The sequence below is a fragment of the Rhincodon typus genome, chromosome 3 (genome assembly GCF_021869965.1).
Source record: "Rhincodon typus isolate 14 chromosome 3, sRhiTyp1.1, whole genome shotgun sequence".
Lineage (NCBI taxonomy): Eukaryota > Metazoa > Chordata > Chondrichthyes > Orectolobiformes > Rhincodontidae > Rhincodon > Rhincodon typus.
Window position 1 is genome coordinate 2,665,053 of NC_063334.1, and position 24,805 is coordinate 2,689,857.

A 24,805-nucleotide genomic window follows, 5' to 3' on the forward strand; every position below is an offset into this window, starting at 1 on the left:
GGGGGTCTAGGCCCAAAACGTCAGCCTTCCTGCTCCTCTGATGCTGCTTGGCCTGCTGTGTTCATCCAGCTCTACACCTTGTTATCTCAGATTCTCCAGCATCTGCAGTTCCTACTATCTCTGCATATCGATGAGGTGAGCTTAAGTATTAATGTCAAGAAAATGCATGTAAATGGGTGCAAATAGTTCTCTCGATACTTACTAGCGAGATTCTCATCTTACTGTTAAAAACTTGATTGCAGAATTGAACTTCTTTTCTCAATGCCAAGAAAATCATTTTTACGATCTTTTTTTTTATGATCTCATTGTATTTTCCGAACTGATTCTCCAATGACGATGTCATTCTGGGGCCGGGAAGATTCTACCTATTGTTACTAAAGTTATGAGGAAAACTTTGGTTCGTTATTTTTCTTCACGATCCAAGCTTAATGAATTCCTCAGCGTTAGCGTTTTCAGATGCTTACAGGACAGATGGGGCTGCTGGAACTTGTTGCCTGTCCGTCCTGATTAATAGGAGAATTTCAGGACACTGAATAACCTGCGGGTTACTCAAGTTCAAGTTTCTTAGGAGCTTGAGAAGCAGCTTGACTCATTGCAGTGCAGTTGGGAATCTGATAGAACATGTTTCCTGCTCCTCTGATGCTGCTTGGCCTGCTGTGTTCATCCAGCTCTACACCTTGTTATCTCTATGTACTCCAAGAGATGGTTACGCCAAGTCTACAGAAGGTGCAGAATGAGTAACACAAGACAGGGTAGAAGGAAGGTACTGCAGAAATTCTCTAGCCATTATTAAGTTTTGAATAGCAGGGAGACTCACTCTTCCTTGGATAAATGCTTAGAAGAGCCAAAGTGCTGGCACCATAGGAGATTTGAGTGCAAGTAGGAAAAAAATAAAGCAGAACTGCAACAGTCAGAGAGGATTCAATAGTTCGGGGCATAGACCAATTTATTTATAATCACAGCATAATTCCCAAATTATTTATTGCCATCGTAGTGTCAGGGTGTGAAGATATTACTGAGTGGATACAGCATGTTATGTGAGAAGTACAGCCAGATGTTATTGTCTACGTTTAAACCAATGTCAAAGCAGAAAAAATATCAAGGTTCTTCAGGTATAATTTCAAGAAATAGGGGGAAAAATCTAAAATGGTATTTCAAAGGTAGTAATCTTAAGATTATTACAAGTGCCATGTGCCATTGCATATACATAAAGGAAGGTGGTGGAAATAAATGTATAGTTGGATAGGTGATGCAGGGGGAAGGGGTTTAGATGTTTGGAGCATTGGGAAATGGTAAGAGACACCTGTACAAGATGGCTGGGTAGTACCTGAATAAAGCTGGAAGCTGAGAGGTAAACTAGTTTTGTTGGCAAGGATTTAAACTAATTTGATAGAGATAGGAACCCAGAAAAGATATCAGGGACTAGGAAGATAAAAATAGCAGTAAAGTTAGAACTATCCCAAAAATTTCAGGATCCAGATTGAGCAATAGTACAAAAGCAACAAAAATGTATTAATTTGCATGCATGGCAATATCCATAGTGTAACTGATTACATTAATGAGCTGCAAGCACAAATTGCTACTTGAGATTGTTTCTAGTGATGTATGTTTAATGGCTGCCACAGACTGCACACAGAAGTATTTAGTGTACTCTGCACACACCATGAAATTACCTTGTCCTGATTTGTTGCCTGCAGTGAATGCAAAGCTTCTCTGGTTTTGCATGGATGTCTGTGGTTCCAATGTTTTAACTAATCTTTTACATTCACTGTGTAAGATCAAAGTGACAACTACTCTACTCAAGTCACAAGTTGTCTTGTGGGCTGATTTTTGTTGAGAATGCCAGTCCACTAAGAGTGTGTTTGCATTCTCCATACAGAGATTATGCTGTGTTCCATCAACAGAAACATAGCTCAAAGATAGTTTGGCTATTCTGATTACCAAGTGTTCAGGAATGATAGTTGGAGTAACTCCACAGAGGCCAGTATCCCATCACCAAGACATCCTTGATGCTAATCCAACTCCCTCAGAGTCAACTCTCAGATTGAACATGATGTCTGACACTCCTGTTTATATCAATCAGGCAGGACTCCCTGATTGGACCAGATTAACAGCCCCAATCAGGGAATTCATTTTCTATAAAGTCCAGCTGCCAGACCTCATTACAATCACTACAATAGTGAATGATAAAAAGGACAAGGTGTGGAAGTTCTGAACATAGATGAAGTTACATTGCTAAATTATAAAAAGGACTTACTCACGGTTCCAGGACTAAATCTATTTGGCTTGTGTCAAAGAGTAGACAGAGTGTTGTGAGTATTTTTTAACAACCTCTAAGCGGTAAGAAAGTGAGAGATGAGCAAATCACTTTAAAGCTTTTTAACAAAAATATTGATGTAATATTAAGAGACATGAATTATCCTAACATTGTCTGGGGAAAAACAATGCAGGGAAGAAGAAGACCTTCTAATATGTACACTGGAAAATGAATATGTTTCGGTTCACCAAAGAAGAAAGCATTTTTGGAGTAGGTTAAGTGGACTCTAATATAGTGTTGATCATCTAGTTAACATTGACCACAATATAATCTGCTTTAAAGTAGACAGGAAAAGAAATAATGAAATATCTAAAGTGAAATGGAGAACTAATTTCTGTGACTTAAGAAGGAACCTAGCTCAAGTAGAGATTGGAAAAGGTGATTTCCAGGATAATGCAGTAACAAAGGTTAGCACTCAGGAATGAGTTAGTTCAGGTACAAGCTAGACATTTTTTAAGGGAAATGGTAGAGTATCTAAAGCTCACATGCTCAGGATGATAGAGGAAATTAAAATAAAAATTAAGTTCAAAAAAGGAGGCTGATGGCCAAATGTCAGAAGCAAAATACAGTTATCAAACAAGAAGAATATGTAAAATACAGAAAGAAATGTAAAATGATAATATGGGAGGCAAATACAGGCTCTGAGTAGAGGAATATTGTTGTCTATATACATAAAAGTTTAAAGGTCACAGACAAGTTGAGAACCTGCTTAAAAAAGTGTATGGGCTACTTTGATTTGTACCTATAAAAAATTATTATAAAAGCAAAATTACCATATCAAAACAATTTATATCACTGATTTAAGCCTCAGCTGAAGTATCTTGGACAATTTTGAGCACCACACTTCAGGAAAGATTCAAGGACATTCACCAGATATGAAAGATTTCAGTTACAAGATTGGAAAGGTAGGCCCATTCTTTTCGAAATGGAGAAAGTTAACTTCTCAGGGAGTATCAAGCTGATAGTAAGTTTTGGTAGCACAAATAGCAAAACGAACAAAATTCCTCTGGTAAATGGGTCAATAACTTACAATGTTGCCATAGTCCTAGCAGACCATAGAGCTGCTTTCTCATTAGGAAGAGATGACTGGTTTACTCTGAGGGTCACCATGCCTCAAGCAAGGAGAGAGGTTAAGAAGGAGAGTTCTTCATGGTAACCTGAAATGGTGCTGGAATTAAAGCCACATTGTCAGCATCACTCTGTAATATGAATCAGCTATCCAGAAAACTGAGCTAAGCAACCGCCATCAGTAACTAGAGATAAATTGAAGTCAAAATCACTAGAAAAACATCTGAGGAGATGAAAATTTCATTTAGCTGGGAGTTATTGGCATTTGAAACACACTATCTGAAAATGTGGTGGAAGTTGATCCATAAATAATTTTAAGAGAGCTGGACAGGTGCTTGAGAATGAGGAACATACAGAATAATGGGGGAAAAAGCAGACCTCATCCTGTGTTGTTCTTATTTATAATTCTAAATTTAGCCTAAATTGGCAATATCACCTGGAAAAATGATCGGATGTCTGGTACCAGAAATAGGGGATGATTTTACACTGGTATGACAGATGTTGTGCTGTTCTGCACTTGATGTTGAGGCATTCAGACTGTCATGCAGAGGCAGTTTCTCTAACCTAAGAATGCTTGATACTGACACTAGATGCCCAGAACAGAGAACTTTACATTTCTTATGCTAACATCCTTATAAAAATACACAAGAAGAACAGTGGGGAAAAGTGAGGTAAATGGAAAAATAAAGTGAATGACATCATACTGGCTTCAAGGCCCATGGCCGTGGCTTCAAGAGCATGTAGGCACTAAGGAAAAAAAAGGGATTAAAGGCTGACAAATTCTCTGAACTTGAGGGCTTGCATTCTCAATATAGGTGGCTGCAGAGATATTGTGTGGATTGATTGTAATTGCCCAAGGTTCCCTACATTCTTCAAAGGTCCCAGCATTTGGTTAAAAACAGAAAATGTGATATGTCTCTTCATGGGAAGGGTAGGATGGTAAACAGGAAACCTTGTACCGTCTGTCATTGAGAAAATGCTAGATTCCATTATTGATGAACTATTAGCAGGACATTAGCAACTTATTTTACAACCATATATAATCACCATGGTTTTGTGAAAAGGAATCCATGTTTGCCAAATTTATTAGAGGTTTTTGAGAATGAAACAAGCAGGTGGACAAAGAAGAACCAGTAGATGTTGAGTACTGGATTTCTCAAATGCGTTTGGTAATATGCCACAAAAAAGGTTGTTACACAAGTTCAGTATCAGAGATAATATGGATAGTGATAAAAAATAAGAGCAACAGGATAAATGGATCATTTTCAGGTTTACAAATTATAATTATAATCAGTGTTTGTACCTCATTTGATATCACCTATATTAAAGACTTGGATGAAGAAACAGAGTGCATTGTAGCCAAAATTTCTGATGATCCAAAGTTGTGAGGAGGACATAGAATCTGCAAAGAGATCATTTAAATGAGCAGGCAGAAATTTGGTAGATGGTGTACAATGTGGGTTTATGTGAGGTTGTCCAGTTTTGGCACAAAGAACAGAAAAATAGATTATTTAATCTATTGTACAATCTTGTGGTACAGAGGGATCTGGGAGTCTTTATACATTAATCAAGTTAGCATTTATAACAACTGATTAAGAGGTTAAATACAGTGCCAGCCTTTATTCCAAGGGGCTTGGAATATAAAAGTCAGAAAGCATTGGTCACTACAACTGATACAGTCATAGACAGGTCTGTCTGCAACAGGTAGATCAGTGAGGATGAGGTCAAGTAAGATTTTCTCTAGAAGCTCTGTTCTTTGGGACTGGGCCAGCTTGGTCAGTAGTGGTGCTACCATGCCAGAGATACTTCACCTAGAGTACATTCCGTGCCTTTTCCACCTTCAGTGCATACTTCAAATGATGTTCAAAATGGAGGAATATTGATTCATCAGCTGACAAGGGCTTGGAGATAGTGGGGGTGGGTGTTGCAGTATGTGGTAATCAACAACAGGTTTCCTTTTCCACATTTGACCTGGTGCCATGAGACTTCATGGAATCCAGAATCAACATTGAGGACTCTGAGGGCAACTCCCTCCTGACTGTCTACCAGTGTGCCATCACCTCTGCTGGGAATGGATCTCTCCTGCCAATGGGACAGGACATACTCAGGGATGGTGATGGTGGTATCCAGGGCATTGTCTGTAGGGTATGATTCTGTATGGCTATATCAGGTTGCTGCTTGACTAGTCTGCAGTATTGGCAGTCAGCAACAGCTTCTTTTCAATTCTTTTCAATCCCCTAAAGAACTGGCTGTTGGCTAGATGCTTGCCTAAAAAGCTATTAGGTCAGCCATTACTGTAGGTTTCTCTTAACTGCAAACTACAATTATTAAGAGGATTGTGTTGCCTTTCTTGATGGACCAGGCACAGGTAGACTGTCACCCCTGCACCTGTGAAATTTAACCCCAAAGTTTCTTTCACAAAGTGTAATTTCATGTGCTTGTTTCTCATTTGAAACAAAACATGATCTTAGTCTCACTGGAATGAAGTGGCAGAACAGGAAACTAAATTTGATGATTTCAACTTTGCAATACAACTGAAATTGAAATGATCATTAAAAACATCCAGCTGTGTTGGTCTGGCCATGTCACTCACTATTTGATTATAAATTTCCCAAATTTGTCTTCAATGCCAAGGTGCTGTTCGTATATTGAAATGGAGGTAGGCACAGAAAATTCAATTAAGGTATACAGAAGTTCTTTCTCAAATGTTGCAATATTAATTCCAACACCTGGCACAATATAGTTATCATTGCTAGGGGTTGATTTGAATTAATTTTAATGCAGACTGTTTGATGTGTTAGTTAAATACTTGGTACACAAGGTAACATGGCTGTATCTCAATGAGAAATTGATCATTACATGCATCCAAAATTAGCTCTTGTGCTTCTCAGCACATCCACAACTGAGATGCATCTGTCGATTTGACTGGCAACTCTAACATCACAATTTGATTTACTGTTACCACTGGAGGTAAGTGAAATGGCATCTAGTTGGTCTGCTTCACAAACCTATTTCTATTTCTGTCATTTTGAAACTGGATGAACATTAGAATTATAGAATAGAACCCCTACAGTGTGGAAACAGGCCCTTTGGCCCAACAAGTCCACACTGACCCTGAAAGCATTTCCCCAGACACCACCACCACCCCCCCCACCCCCCCATCTATAACCCACCTAATCTACACATCCATGAATACTACGGGCAATTTAGTATGGTCAATCCACCTAGCCTGCACATCTTTGGACTGTGGGAGGAAACCCACGCAAACATGGGGAGAATGTGTAAACTCCACACAGACAGTCGCCTGAGGGTGGAATCGAACCCGGGTCCCTGGCGCTAACTGTCACGTGTACTCAAGTGCAGGGACACTGAAGTACAGTGAAAAGCTTATGTCGCCATTCACGGCACCATCTTACTAACAAAATCTTAGATAAAAAATATAAAAATAAAGAAATTAAGGTAAATCTTCAACACTACAGTTCTTGTCAGGTATAAAGTAGTAAATAAGAAATTAAGTTAAAAGTTCTAATTTACAATCCTTCTTTGGCCATGGGTCTGCAGTCACCTCCACACTGCCTTTCCCTATGAGTGATCAATCTCTCCCCTATGGTGGGCTCGGTCTCTCAATCCCCGCATCTCCACCCTGCCATATCACTGCTGCCTGCCATCCGGGCTCTCAAACCACATTACCACAGGCTGCTAGGGTCCCACTCTGGTGCTGCTCCAGGTGCCCAGGCACTTCCACAATGCCCTGACTGCCAGAGTTCTGCCCGGGTACACCAACCAACAAGGACCCCGCTTTGTGCCCCCAGCCTTTGCCATCGCCGCTGCTGTCTCCAAATACTACTGACCCCGACAAATGAATCGGGTATGATGGCTGTGTTATGATCAGCCGGTATTATTACTGGACAAGTCAGATCCCAGACTGAAATCTGGCTTGACAGGTGACATTTTATTTTTATTTTTGGTTTTAATGAGGTTGTCTTTCACTGAAACACAAGCACACAGTGCTGAAGACAAGAAATGAAAATCAAAATGGAATAAACCAAACTATTTACATACAGTACAAATGTAAAGATTTCAAAACAAACAATAGGTAAAATCCCATCAATCCAAAAAGCACTCCTTCACAGTATTCACACCATGGCAAATTCCCTTTTCTATCACACTTAGGATTTGACTTAACTGTAGCTTCCATTCCCAGTCTCAGTAATCTTTTCAACTTTTCCTTCAGTCTTCATACAAATAAGCTTAGTCTTTCTCAGGTTTTTAACCAAACTGTTCTGGTCTAGAACTTTAAACTCCATGCACTGAGATATCTTTAAAATTACCTTATAAAAACCGAAAGAACTGCGGATGCTGTAAATCGGGAACAAAAACAAAGCTGCTAGAAAAGCTCAGCAGATCTTGCAGCATCTGTGAAGGAAAAAACAGAGTTAATGTCTCGGGTCCGATGACCCTTCCTTATTAGACCTGAAATGTTAACTCTGTTTCTTCCTTCACAGAAACTGCCAGACCTGCTGAGCTTTTCCAGCAACTTTGTTTTTGTTTAAAATTACCTTCTTAGGAGAAAGTGTCTTACACATCCAACTTCAGCCAAGACTTCTGTAAACCTGAAACCAAGTTTTCTTGAAGCTATGGGTGTTTACCCAGGACAAAAACAAAACATCCAGAGCCTTCAACCTGAAATGTGATGTACAACTGTTTACTCTGTTTGCTCGTAAAACTTTCTCAATGAAAACCAACCTTATTACACTCCAGGAGCTCTCTGTCACACTGCATTTTAAAATAAATCACTGTGGCTTCAGAAATACTGAGTTAATCAATAAACCTCTTCATAGACACAGACCAAATTCTCATGCCAGTAGCTCAAAATTCCAACAGTAAAATAAGTGATATTAAAATGTATATAAATCATGCATTTTACATCACAGCTTCAGGAATAATGGGATTGATGAGACGAATAACCAATGCATGCGTACTTATCTCAATGACCAAAATCAGCATCTTTTGTCAAAAATACAATTCAAAAGTTGAGTTCTGAAAATGTTGCATTCAAAGAACTGATGATCAATGACTGTTTATGATTCCCACAATGTTCACATCTGAACCTGGTAACAAGAGCATAGTGCTGCATATCAAGGAATCAGACCTAACAGTAAATATTTTTAAAGAACTGAATCCAGGTTACATATCCTAGGTTTATTCTATTGTTGGTGTTGACATGGCCAAATGATTCCAAAGGATCTTCTGGTCAGAAAAAAATGAACAATACCACTGAAAATATATTCACTGTGAACATTAAACAGAAATGAGGTTTAACCTGCACCATTCCTGTTTAAAATAAAATGTTGAGTAGGTAGTCAGCATTCACATCTTTTTACACATTAAGTATTTGATATAAATATTTCATTGAAAAATCATTATAAGTAACCTACAGGGTCTCTTGGACCTCACAAATGGCACTTGTGAAATGTCTGCTCGATACTCAAGGTGCTACGTACTATTTTGTATTGTACAATCACATGGCATTCGACAGTCTGGTCACCAAGTTCGCTGTTTCTCAATTAAATCTCTCAATAAATTTCTCAATAAATGGAGATCCTTCATCAAAATAAAGGTTTACCAAAAATGAAGTTTTAAAATTGGAATTTATCAAATTTTTATACTTAAATCAGGCATGAAATTGATACTTTGCCTAGACTCATATCTTTGTAAACTGCATTTACACCCTGCAGTCTGATAAAAGTGTATTACATTTCTCCACTAGTCTGGAGTGAGCATTATTTATCTATGTATTCCCCTAGATGCCAGAGTTTTGTACTGAAGCTTGCTTTTCCAAGAATTTTATTTTGTTTGGAGGTTATAGCAATTGTCAAAGGCTTGAAAAACCTCAGCAAAAGCATCTGTTGTTTCATTTAGTCATTGGCAAGCTATGACATCATCATCTATACTCCCAACTGTGTACAAAACTCTTTATTTGCTCAGTTTCTGACTTACACCATTGCTGCCAAGCAAGATACTATCTTAAGTATGTTTTATCTGAGACACCAAATTATGTTTGCTCCATCTCTGAAATTAAATCTTCCTTCCACCAGTGGCAGTTGAGGAGGTAATTCATGACTCAGCAAAAAATACATCCCAGTAAGGAGGAAATATTCTGAGAGGGTTAAACCAACCATGGCTAACTAAAGAAGTTAAGGACAGCGTTAAGTTGAAAGAAAAAGCATATAAGGAAGCCAATGTAAATGACCGCCCTGAAGACTGGGATAAATTCAAAATCCAATAAAAGTAGGAGTAAAAAGCTAGTAGAGAGAAAGTAATCTGAGGGTGAACTAGAGGGGAGTACAAAAACTGATAATAGCTTTTTCAATATAAAAAGGAAGAAAGAGGTCAAAGTGAACATAGGCCCCTTAGAAAATGAATCTGGGGGAGACGGTTATAGGGAATAAAGAAATAGCAGCGGAGTTAAACAGATATTTTTCTTTCTTTATGGCAGAAGATACCTTGAACATACCATTAATATTAAAGAATATGGGGAAGAAATAAGTACTATCACCATTACTAGAAAAGTAGTATTAGACAAACTAATGGAGCTAAAAGCAGGTAAGTCCCCTAAACCTTGTATCCTTTGATCCTAAAAGAGTTGGCTACAGAAGTAGTGGATGCTTTAATTGCAATTTTCCAAAAATCCTTGGATTCTGGAGGAGTATCAGAGGATTGGAAACAGCCAATGTGACACCCCATTCAAACGTTAGGGAGGTAGAAAGCAGGTAACTATAGGCTAATCAGCCTAAAATCTAATGTTGGAAAATTATTAGAATCAATAATTAAGAAGGTAATAGCAGAATGATTGATTGGAAAATCATTATCTAATTAAGCAGAGTTAGCATGGCTCATGAAAGTGTCTGACTAATTTATTAGAGTTTTTTGAGGAAGTCTAAACCAGAGTGGACAGAAGGGAGCCAGTAGATGTGTTGTATTCGAACTTCCAGAAGGAGTTTGATAGGGTACCTCACAAAAGATTAAGTCATAAGAGTTCATTGTGTTGAATGTAGTATATTGGCATTGATAGAGAATTGGCTAATGGGCAGGAAACAGCAAGTGGGGATAAGGGTTTCTTTTTAAGGTTGGCACACTGTAACCATTGGGGTTCCACAGGAATCAGTGCTGGGACTGCAACTCTTCATAATATATATTAACGACTGGAGGAAGGAAGTGAATGCATTGCAGCCAAATTTGCAGACAACACAAAAACTGGGGAAAGGCAGGTTGGGAGAGGGGTACAAGTATTCTAGTGAGAGATATTGACAGGTTAGTTAAGTGGCAACAGAGTATAATGTGGGAAAATGTGAATTTGTTGATTTTGAAAGGAGGAAACAAAAGAACAACATTATTTAAATGTAGAAGACTGCAGATAGATGCAACACAAAGGGATTTGGGTTTATTTGTGCATGAAACAAAACTAACACACAGGGGCAGCAGGTAATCAGGAAGGCTAAGGGAATGTTAACACTTATTTCAAGGCAGTTGGAGTATAAGAATAGGGAAGTCTTAACTGCAACTGTACAAGATGCTGTGAGACCACTTCTGGAGTACTATGAGCAGTTTTGGTCCCCTTTTTGAAGAAAATATATTATTTCATTGAAGGCAGTCCAGAGGAGGTTCACTACAATGATCCCTGGTATAGAGGGCTTATCTTATGAGGAACGGTTAAATAAGATGGGACTCTACTCATTAAAATTTAAAAGAATGAAAGGTGATCTTAATAAAACATATAGGATTCTTAAGGCATTTGACAGGGTGACTGCTGACTTTAGGGCTCCCTAGACTTATACCAGAACCCAGACAAACATCAGAATTCATCAAGATTAACGATGTTGGCAGAAATTTGTTTCAGTGTCAGCAAGTTGGAAACCTGTAACTATACTGAATTAGCAGAAATGCTTTCCACTACTATCAACAATGAAGAGGGTTCAGAGTGCGAAAACCAGTAAGGTATGTGCGAAAACACAAGCAATCACACAGCCAGTGATACTCAGCTTGGATATTCTCTACCACACTAGATCAAGCAGGCTCTGTAGATCCCTATCAGGTAAGAGGATGGTATCAGCAAATCTGCCAGATAGCACATACAGCGCAATGAATAGTGGTGGCAATACATCTTACAACGATAAAGACATTAAAAAATTATAGCCCAATTGACTTTAGCACAAGAGAGATACATGAATGTTGCAGACTGATACATATAAAAGCATAACCTCCTTCTCTCTGTGCTTGGTATTCAGCAGCTGTGAGGCCCAAGTTCTCCATCTGTTGCCTTTTGTTGCTCATCGGCTCCTCAGACAGGATGTGACGTGGGATTGCTGCGTCTCAGGTGGCGCTATAACATACTCAGATGACAGTTTCAATAATTCTTTTGTAAAACATTTTCAGATGCAAAAATATAGTATAAATATAGATATCCTCCATGGGTCCTGCCCGGTTATAAATTAACTGAGCCTAATGTTAAAGTTTATAGATCTTTTCCTTTTTTTTCATTCACAATATATGGATGTACTCAAAATGCCGAAGTGGCATTTATTTCCTATCTCTAATTGCCCTTGAGAATGTGACCCACTTTCTTAAGTCACTGCAGCTCATTTGGTTTAGACATACTGACAGTATTATTAGGAAGTGGTGGTGGTGGTGGTGGTGGGGTGGGAGGGGGGGTCCAGAATTTTGACCCAGCAACAGTGAAGGATGACGTGTGATTTGGTATGATGTTCCCATGCATCTCTGACCATTGTCCTTCTAGGTGGTAGAACTCACAGGTTTGGAAGGTGCTGTCAAAGGAGCCTTTGTGAGTTCTTGCATTGTGTCTCATAGATGGTACATATTGGGGGTCCTCTCGAGATTTTCTCGAAGGTTACTTTTTGATTTTCAGCACCTACATTTTGGTTTTGAGGTCTACTGTTTCATTCACTCTGAATTATTCATTAGGTGATGCCATCATGTAGTAACAATACTTTCTGTATTTCTGTTAACATAATAAGTAAGTTTTTTTTTATTTGATTTATTATTGTCACGTACAGAGATACAGTGAAAAGTATTGTTTTGTGTGCTCACCAGACAAATCATACCTTACAGAAGTACATCACGGTAATAGAACAGAATGCAAAATATAGTATTACAGCTACAAAGAAGGTGCAGAGAAAGATCACCTCTAAAATAAGAGAGGTCCATTCACAACTATGTTAACAGCAGGGAAGAAGCTATTCTTGAATCTGTTGGTGCATGTTTAAGAAGTAGAATTAAAATAACCCATCCTCAATACTTATCAACTGTCCATTAAATATAAAGCCACAACAGAAGTTAATTTCTGGGACACAACAATTGAATTTGGTGCAAGGCAACCAGATTGGGTATTTTTGTTTTCAAAATAACTGACACGTACTTCTGCACATGAAAAGCATTACCCTAAAACATAACTTCCACAGATTGGTGAAATCACAGCAAATACATTTCCATCGCACGTGCACAAAACTGGAACATCTTAACGAAGCAGCTATAATCCTATTTACTGTATCTCATCCCAGGCTCTCAAATTTAACAAGTGATCGTGTACATTGCAGCAGAATCTACCACATCTTTTCCAAGTATAGTAGTGCCTGATATTATGCAGCCTTAATATAAAGATTATATAATAACTTACATGGAAATCATTACTTCAACAATTTGAACCTTTCTTGGGTCCCAATTAATAAGTTTAAAACTGTTCTTTCTTCCCTGCAGCTTCTGAATGAATGAATGAATGAATGATTTGTTGTCACATATATCTAGGGGGAGATAGTGAAAAGTGTTCTGTCACCACAATCCCTGTAGGGCTCGCTCTACCCTCCGCACTGCAGGGCATCCATCTCATCCTAGCTTGCAACTACCCTTTCTCCCACACTTTAAACCGCTTGCAGCCTTTTTTCTCCACATGTCATTTTGTAGCCACCTTTTCCTCAATATCATTCTACCCTATACCCTTTTTCCAACTTTCTTCTACCTATACCACTCTTGAAACCTCTTTTTACCTACCTAATCTTGCCATATCCTTCTACCCCACATTCGACTTGCAATGTCCTTCTCCCCTAAACCCATCTTTACAACTCCATACATCTTTTGCAGCATCCTTCTCCACTTCATATCTCTTACAGCCTCCTTCTCTCCCTTCCCTCATTACAGCCTCCTCCTCTTCTACTCTGCTCTTGCAACCTCTTTCTTCCTCCCCAAACCTTCCAAAGCAGTCTCCTCCCAGTATGCCTGCCCTACCTGGCTTACGCCTATTGCAAATCCAATAGACAGAAATCCCAGATCTACTAAAAGACCCTCATTTATGAAAGATCATTCACTTGAAAAGCTAACTATGTCTCCTCACAAATGTGGCCTGACCTACTACATTTTACAAGACCCCCATCCCAGGAAAAGGTGTGTCTCGGTTACCCGCTCCCCCCACCAGCCTGGCTCTTGGCTACCCCACTCCTTAACTTGAGCTGCTGGGCTTACACCCCTGATCACCGGCTCCTGACAAAAGGCACTCCCCCAGTGACTCTTTTGATATCAGCACTGACTTTCCTAATGGCTTGATTCTCCTGCAATCACAAGGCTGTTTCTCTCTGGCACTTTTTTGTTTTTGTTGAAAGGTTTGTTAGTGAGCTTATTAGCAGCAAGCACAGGACAGAGCCAGCCTGCGAATGGAGGAGAAGCTCCTCATCGTTTCCTTCTATTCTTTTTGTTTGGGTGGGGGGCAACTTTGATTTTCTTAATTGCTCTCATGAGTTTTGCCAGGCAATTTTGGGACTTTCAGGGTGGGATCCACTTCCATCATGCACTTGAGTCTGCCACTGTGTAGGTGATGGAGAGAATGAATGCATAAGGTGGTGGATGGGATAACAATCAAGTGGATTGCTTTAGCCTAGATGGAGTCAAGATCCTGAAGTGTTGTTGGAGCTGCATTCATCCAAGCAATGCCAATCTCTATAATGTTTGAATGATAAAGATAAGTCAGTTAATGTGATATGCACTGACTTCCAAAAGACATTGATAAAATGTCAGTAAAGTTACTGTATGGAATAAATGGGGCAGAAGCAGTATGGAAACAAAATTGGCAGTGACAGGAAACAGGGAGTAGTCAATAATGAAATCAACACAAAAAATGCTGGTAAAACTCGGCACGTTAGGCCATATTTGTTAGGAAAAACAGTTAACTTTTCAAGTTGATTTATTGAATCATTTATTGTCACGTGTATTCAATGTAAAAATACAGTGAAACGTGTGTACCCTCGCCGTACATACATGGTGCCATTCACATGAACTTAGAATAAGATAAGAAAAAAAAACTTAAGAGAATCCAACTTTCCTTTCCACTGCTGCAGTCCCATTCTGGGCTTTCCAGCCCTTGCCAGAGTCTTGCTCTGGGCTTTCCAGCCCTCGCAATGCCTCTGCCAGAGTCCTGCTCTGGTTTTCAGCCCTCATCATGACTCCACCAGTGTCCCACTCTGGGCTGCCTCAGTGGCCCAATCTCACCGCCACTGCCTCACTGGCCAGCTCTCACTGGCTTACTCTTGATCTGTCACTGTCGCTCTGGCCCACGCTTGATCCGCCATTGCCTCAGGACACAACCTGTGCATTCAGCTCCCGCCACGTGTTTCCCGGTCTATATCCTTTTATAAAACCGAACACAGATTTTTGAACCACTGGAAGGAAGAAAAAAGATTTGTGATCGGGTGGAGGCTAACCAACAAAGTCCCCTAGATGCTGCTGTCGCCTCCATGACCAAGCTCTAGAGACTAAAGAACTAAAAGAAAGAAAGAAGAAGAAAAAAAGCAGTCAGAGCAGACGAGCTACGGTGAGGAGCCTTACTCCACTGCTATCTTGCCAAGATAAGGGGTATTGGGATGAATGGGAAGTTGGCTAGTGTGCCATGGTGAAACAGTCCCTACAAAATGCTGTAATGAGAAAGTAGGAGAAAATCAGGTGGTTGCACCATGCTAGAGTTGATGGAAAAGGCAAAAGGTGACCCATTGAACACAGGCGGATGCGTAGAAGGTGAGAACAAGGTAAATCTTATTATGGTTTCGGGAGGGAATGGAAGGGATAAGAGCAGGTGTGAGATGAAGGCTCATAACATATTGTTATTATATGAAACATGGCTTCTAAAATAGAGTTAAATGGATTTTGTTTTTTGAGTTCTTTAAGTATCAGGAACTTTTTTTAGTATTGGGTCAAAACAGTATTTCCAAGATATGATGTGAGTTAAGCTAAATGAAAAGCTACCAGCTGAGATCATTGTAGAAGACCATAAGACCAACTGTTTACTGAGTCGAGGTTTTACAACTGAGAGAGAAGGATGAAGAGATCAGAGACCAGAAGCAAGTTCACTTTTTATGTAATTAATTAGAGAAGATTATTGCTAATAACAAGAATGTTAGCTAAGAATGCATTCTCAATCAATCTCTATGCAGGAAAAACATATTATCTGGTCATTTGTTCATATTCATGGTGTAGCGGACAGTGAAAAAGGTGATCTTTGAGTACAAAGTGACGTTGATCAAATGGGCCCAAGAGTGGCAAACGGAGTTTAATTTAAATAAATGTGAAGTGTTGCATTTTAGTAGGGCATACCAAAGCAGGACTTACAAAGTCCTAGGATCCTGGGGAATGTTGCCGAACAAAGAGCCCTTCATTGGTCAGTGCATTGAGTGTAGGAATTGGGACGTCATGTTGCAGCTGTACAGGACATTGGTGAGGCCACTTTTAGAATACTGCATTCAATTCCGGTCCAACGTGAAAGGGTTCAGAAAAGATTTACAAGGATATTGCCAGGACTTGGTGGGAGTGGGGTACGGTGTTAAGTTAGTCAGAGAGGCTGAATAGGCAGGAGGATTTTTCCCCTGGACTATCGGTGGCTGACGACTGACCTTTTTATAGAGGTTTATAAAATCATGAGGGACACGGACAGGGTGAATAGTCAAGGTCATTTCCCTCCCCTACCCCGAGTAGGGGAGTCCAAAACTAGATGGCGTAGGTTTAAGGTGAGAGGGGAAAGATTTAAAAGGGACCTCAGAGCCACCTTTTTCATGGAGGGTGGTGCATGTATGGAATAAGCTGCCAGAGGAAGTGGTGGAGGCTGGTACAATTACAACGTTTAAAAGGCATCTGGATGGGTACATGAATAGGAAAGGTTTAGAGGGATATGGGCCAAATGGGACTCGATTAATTTAAGATATCTGGTCAGCATGGACAAGTTGGACCAAAGAGTCTGTTTCCATACTGTAAAGCTGTGACTCTACATAATTATCTGAACACAAAACACAGTGTGATTATGGGCAGAGTCCAGTGCAAGAGGACGAGATGAATCCTTCAGCCGCACAAACAAAACACATATTATGAGTCAAATGGCCTCGTTTTCTGACTTCCAAATTGTCATTATTTTACGAATGTATTTTACCACTCTGACATTAGAGGAAGATTGGAAGGTGTCCACTTTGTTTGCCGCCACTGTCCGGGACATAACCTCTGTTTGAATCTGAAGCACATAACCGCCACCAGTGCGTACAGAGCTTGCGTCTCTGTTTCCATATGATTGGTCGGTGTGGACCGGCAGTTACGTTGGTCAAGGAGGGAGATTCGAATGTTGGAAGTTAAACATTCAAAAATTAAACGGGTGAAGGAGCCGGGTAAAGGGAGCGGAGCGGGACGGGGAGCCGGGTAAAGGGAGCGGAGAGAGTGGGGGAGCCGGGTAAAGGGAGCGGAGAGAGTCGGGGAGCGGGGAGAGAGTGGGGGGTGGGGAGGGCACCCGGATAAGCGGAGCGGGACTTGAGATGTTCGGCCCTATACGGAGAGACATTCCGGGCTGGGGTGCGGTGGCGGTTCCGGGGATAAAGCAGATGATTGGCATGGAAGCGTTACTGTCGTTCGGTCATCGGTACCGGTGACCGGGAAGGGACAGTGTGTCCGCTCTCTGTTTATAGGATGTGGTTGTTTGGGGCGAGCGGGAGAGCTTCCTACGGGCGCATGGTCTGTATTGAAGCAGGATCCGATGCCAAAGCGGGTCTCTCCCAGTTTATTTGTTTTTGAAGCGGGGGATGAAATGCTGCGTTAGCAATTTTGGGTTAAACCTGGCTCTGTTTTTCATTCTGTCGGGTGTGACTTGTTGGCAGCTTGCTGTTTATCGCACCTTTGGCACCCTCTGACATATTAATTGCCTGTTTTGGAGAGCTGTCATTCTAGTTTTATGGGATCTTCCAGAGAGGGCGAAGGGGCTCTCGATCTAAAGTCTCATCCGAGGGAAAGACAGGATCTTTGTCAACATAACATTCCTTTCCATTGTGCACTGGCGGTCATCAAGTCAAGACTAACCATGAAAGTTCAATAATGAGCCTGATTTCATAGTCTAGTTACAGTATAACAGGGTATTCAGCACATCAGGTCTTTGCGAATATGTCGAGTTATTCTAAATTGAAGAACTGTGGCTGCTGGAGGTCTGAAACACAAACTGAATTTGCTGAAGAAACTCTGGCAGCATCTGTGGAAAGAAAGCAAAGCTAACCTTTTGAGTCGGGTGCCTCTTAATCAGCACTGTTACCAGCTAGGAACTTTTGTTTTAAAGTAGCAAGGAAAACTCTGCTTTCTTCCCACAGATGCTGAGTTTCTCCAACAATTCCTGTTTTTTTGAGTTGTTTTCTCTTGTTTACAACCAAGGACACCAATCACCCTTCTCGTCAAGCAGCTAGCTTCTGCTTTTGGAATCATTGATTGATCATGGGTTCTGCAATAAGAGATCAAAACAGAGAATCGCACTTTCTGATTAACTTCTGATTTTTTTGGCCTCATGCATTTCTTGCCGTTTATCCTGAATTTGGTGCTTTATTGATGTTATTTTGTGGAAGCAATCATTTTGAGACCTCTCTCTGGTCTTCCTTCAATCATGTGCTCCAATGGAGAAAACACTTTTGACTGCTGAAGTTTTCTTGGTACGGTAGAATTGTCCAAGATAATCTATGTTGCATCTTTTGGAAACTTGTTTTTTAATTATGTATACCCATCTTTTGTGGATGGGGGGACAGCTGTGAGAATGGGGACAGTCAACACAGGACTGAGGGTATTGTATTTAAGTACATGCAGTATAAGAAATAAGATAAATGAGTTTGTAATGCAAATTGAAATTGGTGGGTATGGTGTATCATGTATCCCAGAAACATGGCTGTAAGGGATTCGGGGCTGGAAACTAAATATCCAAGGCTACATGTCCAATTGAAAGGACTCTGATGGGAGTTGTGTACAGGCCTCCTAGCAGTAGTCACAAAGAAAACAAATTGTGAGATAGAAAAGACGTGTCAGAAATAGACCTTGATTAGGGAGCTTAAGGTGAAGGAGCCCTAGGAGACAGTGACGAAATATGATAGAATTCACACTGCAGTTTGAGAGGGAGAAGCTGGAATCTGATGTAACAGGATTATAATTGAGTAAAAGTAACAATAAAAACTTGAACAAGGAGCTAGGCAGAGAAGCAGACGCTAGCAGGAAAGATGGTGGGGCAGCAATGGCAGAACTTTCTAAGGGTACTTTGGGAAGCAGATCAGAAATTCATTTCTAGGAAGAAGCAGCATACTAAGGGGAGTATGAGGCAACCATGGCTGACAAAGGAAGTCAAGGACAGCATAAAAGCAAAAGAAAAAGCATACAATGTGATGAAGATTAGTGGGAAGCCAGAGGATTGTGAAGCCTTAGAAAACCAGCGGAGGATAACTAAAAAGCAATAAGGTTTGAGAAGATGAAATATGAAAGTAAGCTAGCTAGTAATGTAAAAGAAGACTGCAAGAGATTTTTTGTTCAGATATCTGAGGTAAGAGAGGCAAGAGCAGACATTGGACCATTGGAAAGTGAGGCTTGAGAAGTAGTGAAGTGGCAGGGGAGAGAGTGGTTGCGGAGTAAGGCAGAGAAACTTTGCATCAGTTTTCACAGTGGAAGACACCTGCATGCCAGAGATTCGAAATCAGGAGCAGAGGTGAGTGTAGTGGCCACGTCTAAGGAGAAGGTGCTGGGGAAGCTGAAAGGTCTGCAGTTGGATAAATCACCCAGACCAGATGGACCACACCCCAGAGTCTGAAGGAGATAGCTGAGGAGATTTGTGAAGGCATTAATGGTGCGTTTTCGGGGATCACTGGAGTCAGAGTAGGTCCCAGAGGACTGGAAAATGTCAAATGTAACACACCTGTTTAAGAAGGCAGGGAGGCAAAAGAAGGAAAACTAATAGGCTGGTTAGTCTAACCTCAGTCACTGACAAGATTTTAGAGTCCATTGTTAAAAATGAGATTGTGAAGTACTTGAAAGTGTATGGTAGAATACAGCTGAGTCAGCATGGCTTCATCAAGGGGAGACCATGCCTGACAAATCTGTTAGAATTCTTTGTGGAGGTAACAAGCAAGTTAGACAAAGAGCCAGTGGGCGTGATCTATTTGGATTTCCAGAAGGCCTCTGACAAGGTGCAGCACAGAAAGCTGCTAAATAAGATAAGGTATTAGGAGGAAGGTACGGGCATGGATAGAGGATTGTCTGACTGGCAGAAGGCAGATAGTAGGGATAGAGGGGGCTTTTTCTAGATGGCACCTGGTGACTAGTGGGGTTCTGCAGAGGTCAGTGTTGTTTATAAATATCCATGTTATACATTGATGATCTGGATTAAGGAACTAAGAGCATTGTTGCTAAGTTTGCAGATGACACAAAGATAGGTGGAGAGACGGGTAGTGTTGAAGAAGTGATGAGGCTGTAGAAGGACTTGGACAGGCTAGGATAGAAGTGGCAGGTGGAATCCAATGTTGGAATGTGTGAGGCTATGCACTTTGGTAGGAAGAAGAGGCATAGATTATTTTCTAAATGGGGAAAGGCTTTGGAAATCTGAAGCACAAAAGAACTTGGGAATCCTAGTTCAGGGTTTTAAGGTTAACATGCAGATGAGGTGAGAGTGACAGCCCTTGACATCAAGGCTGCATTTGACCAAGTGGCCTATCAAAATGAATCAATGGATATCGGGGACGGGCAAACTCTCCAGTGGTTAGAGTCATACTTGGTGACTCAGGAAGATGGTCTTGTTTGTTGGAGATCAATCACCTTGTATAGACCTGGATAGAATGGGCGAGGAGAAAATGTTTCCACTAGTAGGAGAGATTAGGACCCGAAGGCTCAGTGTCAGTGTAGGGACAGTTTGATTTTGATTTAATTTACTGTTGCCACATATGCCTAAGTACAGTGAAAAGATTTGTTTTGCGAGCAATACAGACAGATCATAACATACACATCACAAGGTGTTTAGACAGAGCGAGGGAACAACGTTATGGCTGCACGGGAGGTGCACAAAAGCAAGGTCAACATTAGATTTGAAATTAGAAGTCCATTCAGCAGTCTAATAACAGCAGGAAAGAAGCTGTTCTTGAACCGGTTGGTATGTGTGTTTAAGCTTCTACACCTTCTGCGCTCTTTAGAACTGAGTTGAGGAATTTCTTCAACCAGTGGGTGGTTAATCTTTGGAACTCATTGTTGCCTAAGGCTTTGGAGGCCAAGTCATTCAATGTATTTAAGACAGGTTCCTGATTGGTAAGAGGATCGAGGGTTATGGGAGAATGGAGTTGAGAAACATATCAACCATGATTGAACAGCAGAGCAGACTTGAAGAAGAATAAGGCGAGTTGGCCCAATGTGTTATGATTTTATGGTGGAGCAATTAAGTCCTTGCACAAATTTGACATTAGCCCCTTGTTCTTATCAGCTTTGGTTCTGTTAGAAATTTTACTGACTAGATAAGTTTTGTTTTAGTATCACATCAATATTGTATCCATATCATTCCTTAAATGCCACGCTATGAAATTTTGGTTTTTTGTTTGGAGATAAATGAGGCTGAATGTGGGACTCTTGGGATTCAGTGTGCTGAACTGGCTTTGGTTTAGACGTTTATCCTTTATCCTGTTTTAAGCTTGGGTGACTGCCAATACTATAAAGTTGTGCAATTGGATAAGTCAGTCCTAGCTTTCAGTTATAAAAATCTGCTTACTCTGTTGACTTATTGAAACGTTTGCCTGTGTTTTGTAGCTGGTGTGGGAATTGGGCTTCCTATTCTGGTCATTATGTGAAATGAGATTTTACTGGTGTCTGTCCTCTGTCCATGACTGTTTGTTGTCTCCACCCGTACTTCTGTCAGTTAATTGCTGCTTTTGTTGGACTTTTTCTTCAAACATTAACAGTCCCTCATCAGGCTGTAACAAATGTTGCTTCACTTTTGTCCAGCTGAGTGGAACTGCACGAGCCTGGTTTTGTTTTTTTGTAATTAACAAGTTTCTAGTCAGGATTTCCTGCAACACTTCACCTTACTGTGATTGTTGACATGCTCATTGAGCTGGTAAGCTTGTTTGCAGATGTTTTGTCACCATACTAGGTAACATCATCAGTGTGCCACCGGTGAAGCATCAGTGTTCTGTCCTGCTTGTTATTTGTGTTCTTGGTTTGCTGGAGTGGATGGCATCACTTCTGGGTTTGTTTCTTAGTGGTTGGTATTGGGGTCCAGCTCTACGTGAGTTTTAATGGCATTCCGGTCTGAGTGCCAGGCCTCTAGGAATTCTCGTGCACGTCTTCAGTTGGCTTGCCCTAGGATGGCTATGTTTTCCCAGTCAAATTGTCTTTGTCCCTCTTTGTCCATGTGTATTGAAATGAGCAATAGTTGGTCATGTCTCCTGGTAGCTGGTTGGTGTTTGTGAATCCTGATGGCTAGCTTCCTTTCGGTTTGCCTTATGTAATGTTTTTGACAGTCTTTGCATTATATCTTGTAAATGACGTTGGTTCTGTTAGTTGTGGTTGTTGGATCCTTTGTTCTCATCAGTAGCTGTCACAGTGTGGCAGTTGGTTTGTGGGCTGTCATGATTCCTTGGGGGTTGAGTAATCTGGTCATCTCAGATATGTCCTTAATGTATGGTAGGGTGACTAGTGTCTCTGGACATGTTGTGTCACCCCGTTGTGGTATACTGTGTAGGTATCGGCAGACTATGCTTTTCAGGTAACTGTTGTTTCTAAAGACGCTGTACAGCCGTTCTTTCTTGGCTGGGATGATTGCTATTGTAGTTGAGTAACTGATCCATATGGGTGGCCTTCCTGTGTATGCTGGTCTAGAACTCACCGTTGGCCATACATTCGACTATTCTGTCCAGGAAGGGAAGTCTGTTGTTGTTGTTCTCCTCTTCCCTGGTGAGTTTTATGCCAGTGAAGATATTGCTTGAGTAGATGGGTTTCCTCCAGTTTAGAGCATTTGATAATGACAAAGGTGTCATCCACATAGCGGATCCATAGTTTTGGTTAGATGGTGGGAAGGGCTGTCTGTTCCAGTCTTTGCATTATGGCTTCCGCTATTAATCCTGATATGGGTATTCCATTGATTTATTCGTACACCTTGCCAATGAAGATGAGGTGGGTTGTGAGGCACAGATCTAGTAGTTTGAGGGTGCCCTTTTTGCTGATGGTGTTGGTGTTGTTGGGTGTCTGAATCCCTGGACTGTCTCGTAGCGAGGCTTGTGTTTCCTTAGATAGGGGGATGTTTATGGAGGTTAGTAGTGCAGTCACGTTGAAGAAGACCATGATCTCATCCTCATCTATTCTGGTGTCCTTGATGTGGATGAAGTGATTTGAGCCGTCTACTAGATGTTTCAGTCTCCTCTGTAGTTCTTTCACCAGTCTATGTCAATGTACCTGGAAGTGAGACTTTGGGTCTGAGGGGTCATCTAGCTTGTGTACCTTGGGGAGTCCATAGAAGCAGAGTGTATTTGATCCCTCTGGTTTCATTCTCTGGTAAACAAACTTCCTAATTTCACCCGTTTTGTGTAAATTTCGTAGGGTGGTTATAATAATATTTTCCAGTCGTGGTGTTGGGTCTGTTACCATCTGTTGGTAGGTATCTGTATCTGCGAGTAAAGCGTTCACTTTCTTGATGTACTGTGTTCTGTTCAGTATGACAATCAGGATCTCTTTGTCCGCCGGTAGGATTACAATATTCCTGTCTCTCCTGAGTCCTTGTAGGGCTTTCCTTTCTAGTGTGTTGAATGTGTTCTCTTCACTCCTTCTGCTCAGTGTTGGGGCTACTATTTGTCTAACAGTTTGTTGGGTTTCTTTGGTGATTCTGTTGTTTTTTAATGTGGATTCCAGTGCAGCTAGGAAGTCGGTTTTATTAGCATTTCTGTAATTGCAGTTTAGTCCGCGTACTGTCTGAGAGTGGCTGGTCAGATAGGTTCCTGATCCAAATGTCTCTGTCATTGCTGTGGGTAAGTTTAGTCAGTTTTTCCTGTAGGGCCTGTCTTTTCTTGGTTTTGGTCTTCTGTTGTTTCATGGTAATGGCTTGTCCTAGTGTTGCGGTCCATTCTTGACTGGTCGAGTTTGAATACAAGGTTTTTTGGCGTGCAATTTCCCGCTCATACTTGTGAAGGCGGTTGTGGGCATCGTTAATCATTACCCATAGCATTCTAGTGGGTTGTTTAGCAGTGGCTTGTATTTCATACTGTGTGGAAGTACCTGTTTTCTGATGCATTCACATCAGAAGTGAAGTTGCTCGCGGGTGGCGCTCAGTCGGATGGCATTCATTTGCCTTCGTTGGGCTAGTTTGAGTGTGTTGTGTTCATAGGTGTTTGAGGTTTTTGAGAAGATTTGTAGCTCGGGCTGTTGATGTGGTTGTTGACTTGCTCGCAGACCTGGTAAGTTTGTACAGACATTTCATCACCATGCTAGGTAACATCATCAATGTACTTCCGGTGAAGCATTGGTGTTCTGTCTCACCTGTTATTTGTGTGCCTTGGTTTGCTGGGGTGCGTGGCATCACTTCCGGATTTGTTTCTTAGCAGTTGGAAATGGGGTCCAGCTGTACATGTTTGTAAAGGCAGTTCCGTTTTAAGTGCCAGCCCTCTAGGAGTTCTCGTGTGTGTCTTTGGTTGGCTTGTCCTAGGATGGCTATGTTGTCCCAGTCGAATTAGTGTCCCTCTTTATCCAACTATCTCTCATTCAATACAAATGGACATATCTCCTGGTAGCTAGTTGTTCATGAATCCTAACAGCTAGTTTCCTTCTAGTTTGCCCTATGTAATGTTTTTGGCAGTCTTCGCATGGTACCTCAGAAATAACGTTGGTTCTGTTAGTTGTGGTTGTTGGATCCTTTTATTCTTGTCTGTGGCTGCCGGTTTGTGGTCTACCATCATTCCTAGGGGGCGGAGTAACTGGTAGTCATCTCAGATATGCCCTTAATGTATGGTAGGGTGACTAGTGTCTCTGGATGTAACAAGGTGTAGAGCTGGATGAACACAGCAGGCCAAGCAGCATCAGAGGAGCAGGAAGGCTGACGTTTCGGGCCTAGACCCTTCTTCAGAA

The 24,805-nt window shown here is 41.0% G+C and overlaps 1 protein-coding gene across 8 annotated transcripts in view; it reads left to right on the forward strand.

The window, feature by feature from the left end:
- The first annotated feature begins 2,273 nt into the window (after positions 1 to 2,273).
- Positions 2,274 to 24,805, forward strand: part of melk (maternal embryonic leucine zipper kinase) — an 89,531-nt gene continuing 66,999 nt past the window's right edge. For 3 of the 8 annotated variants that reach the window (XM_020512358.2, XM_048593318.1, XM_048593325.1), the window contains exon 1: positions 17,027 to 17,091. The gene's annotated coding sequence lies outside the window, so the exon portion shown is untranslated. Of the gene's footprint in view, positions 2,313 to 16,988; positions 17,123 to 24,805 lie in introns of those variants that run through there. The other 5 variants (XM_048593313.1, XM_020512382.2, XM_048593306.1 and 2 more) reach the window with 5 other exon arrangements.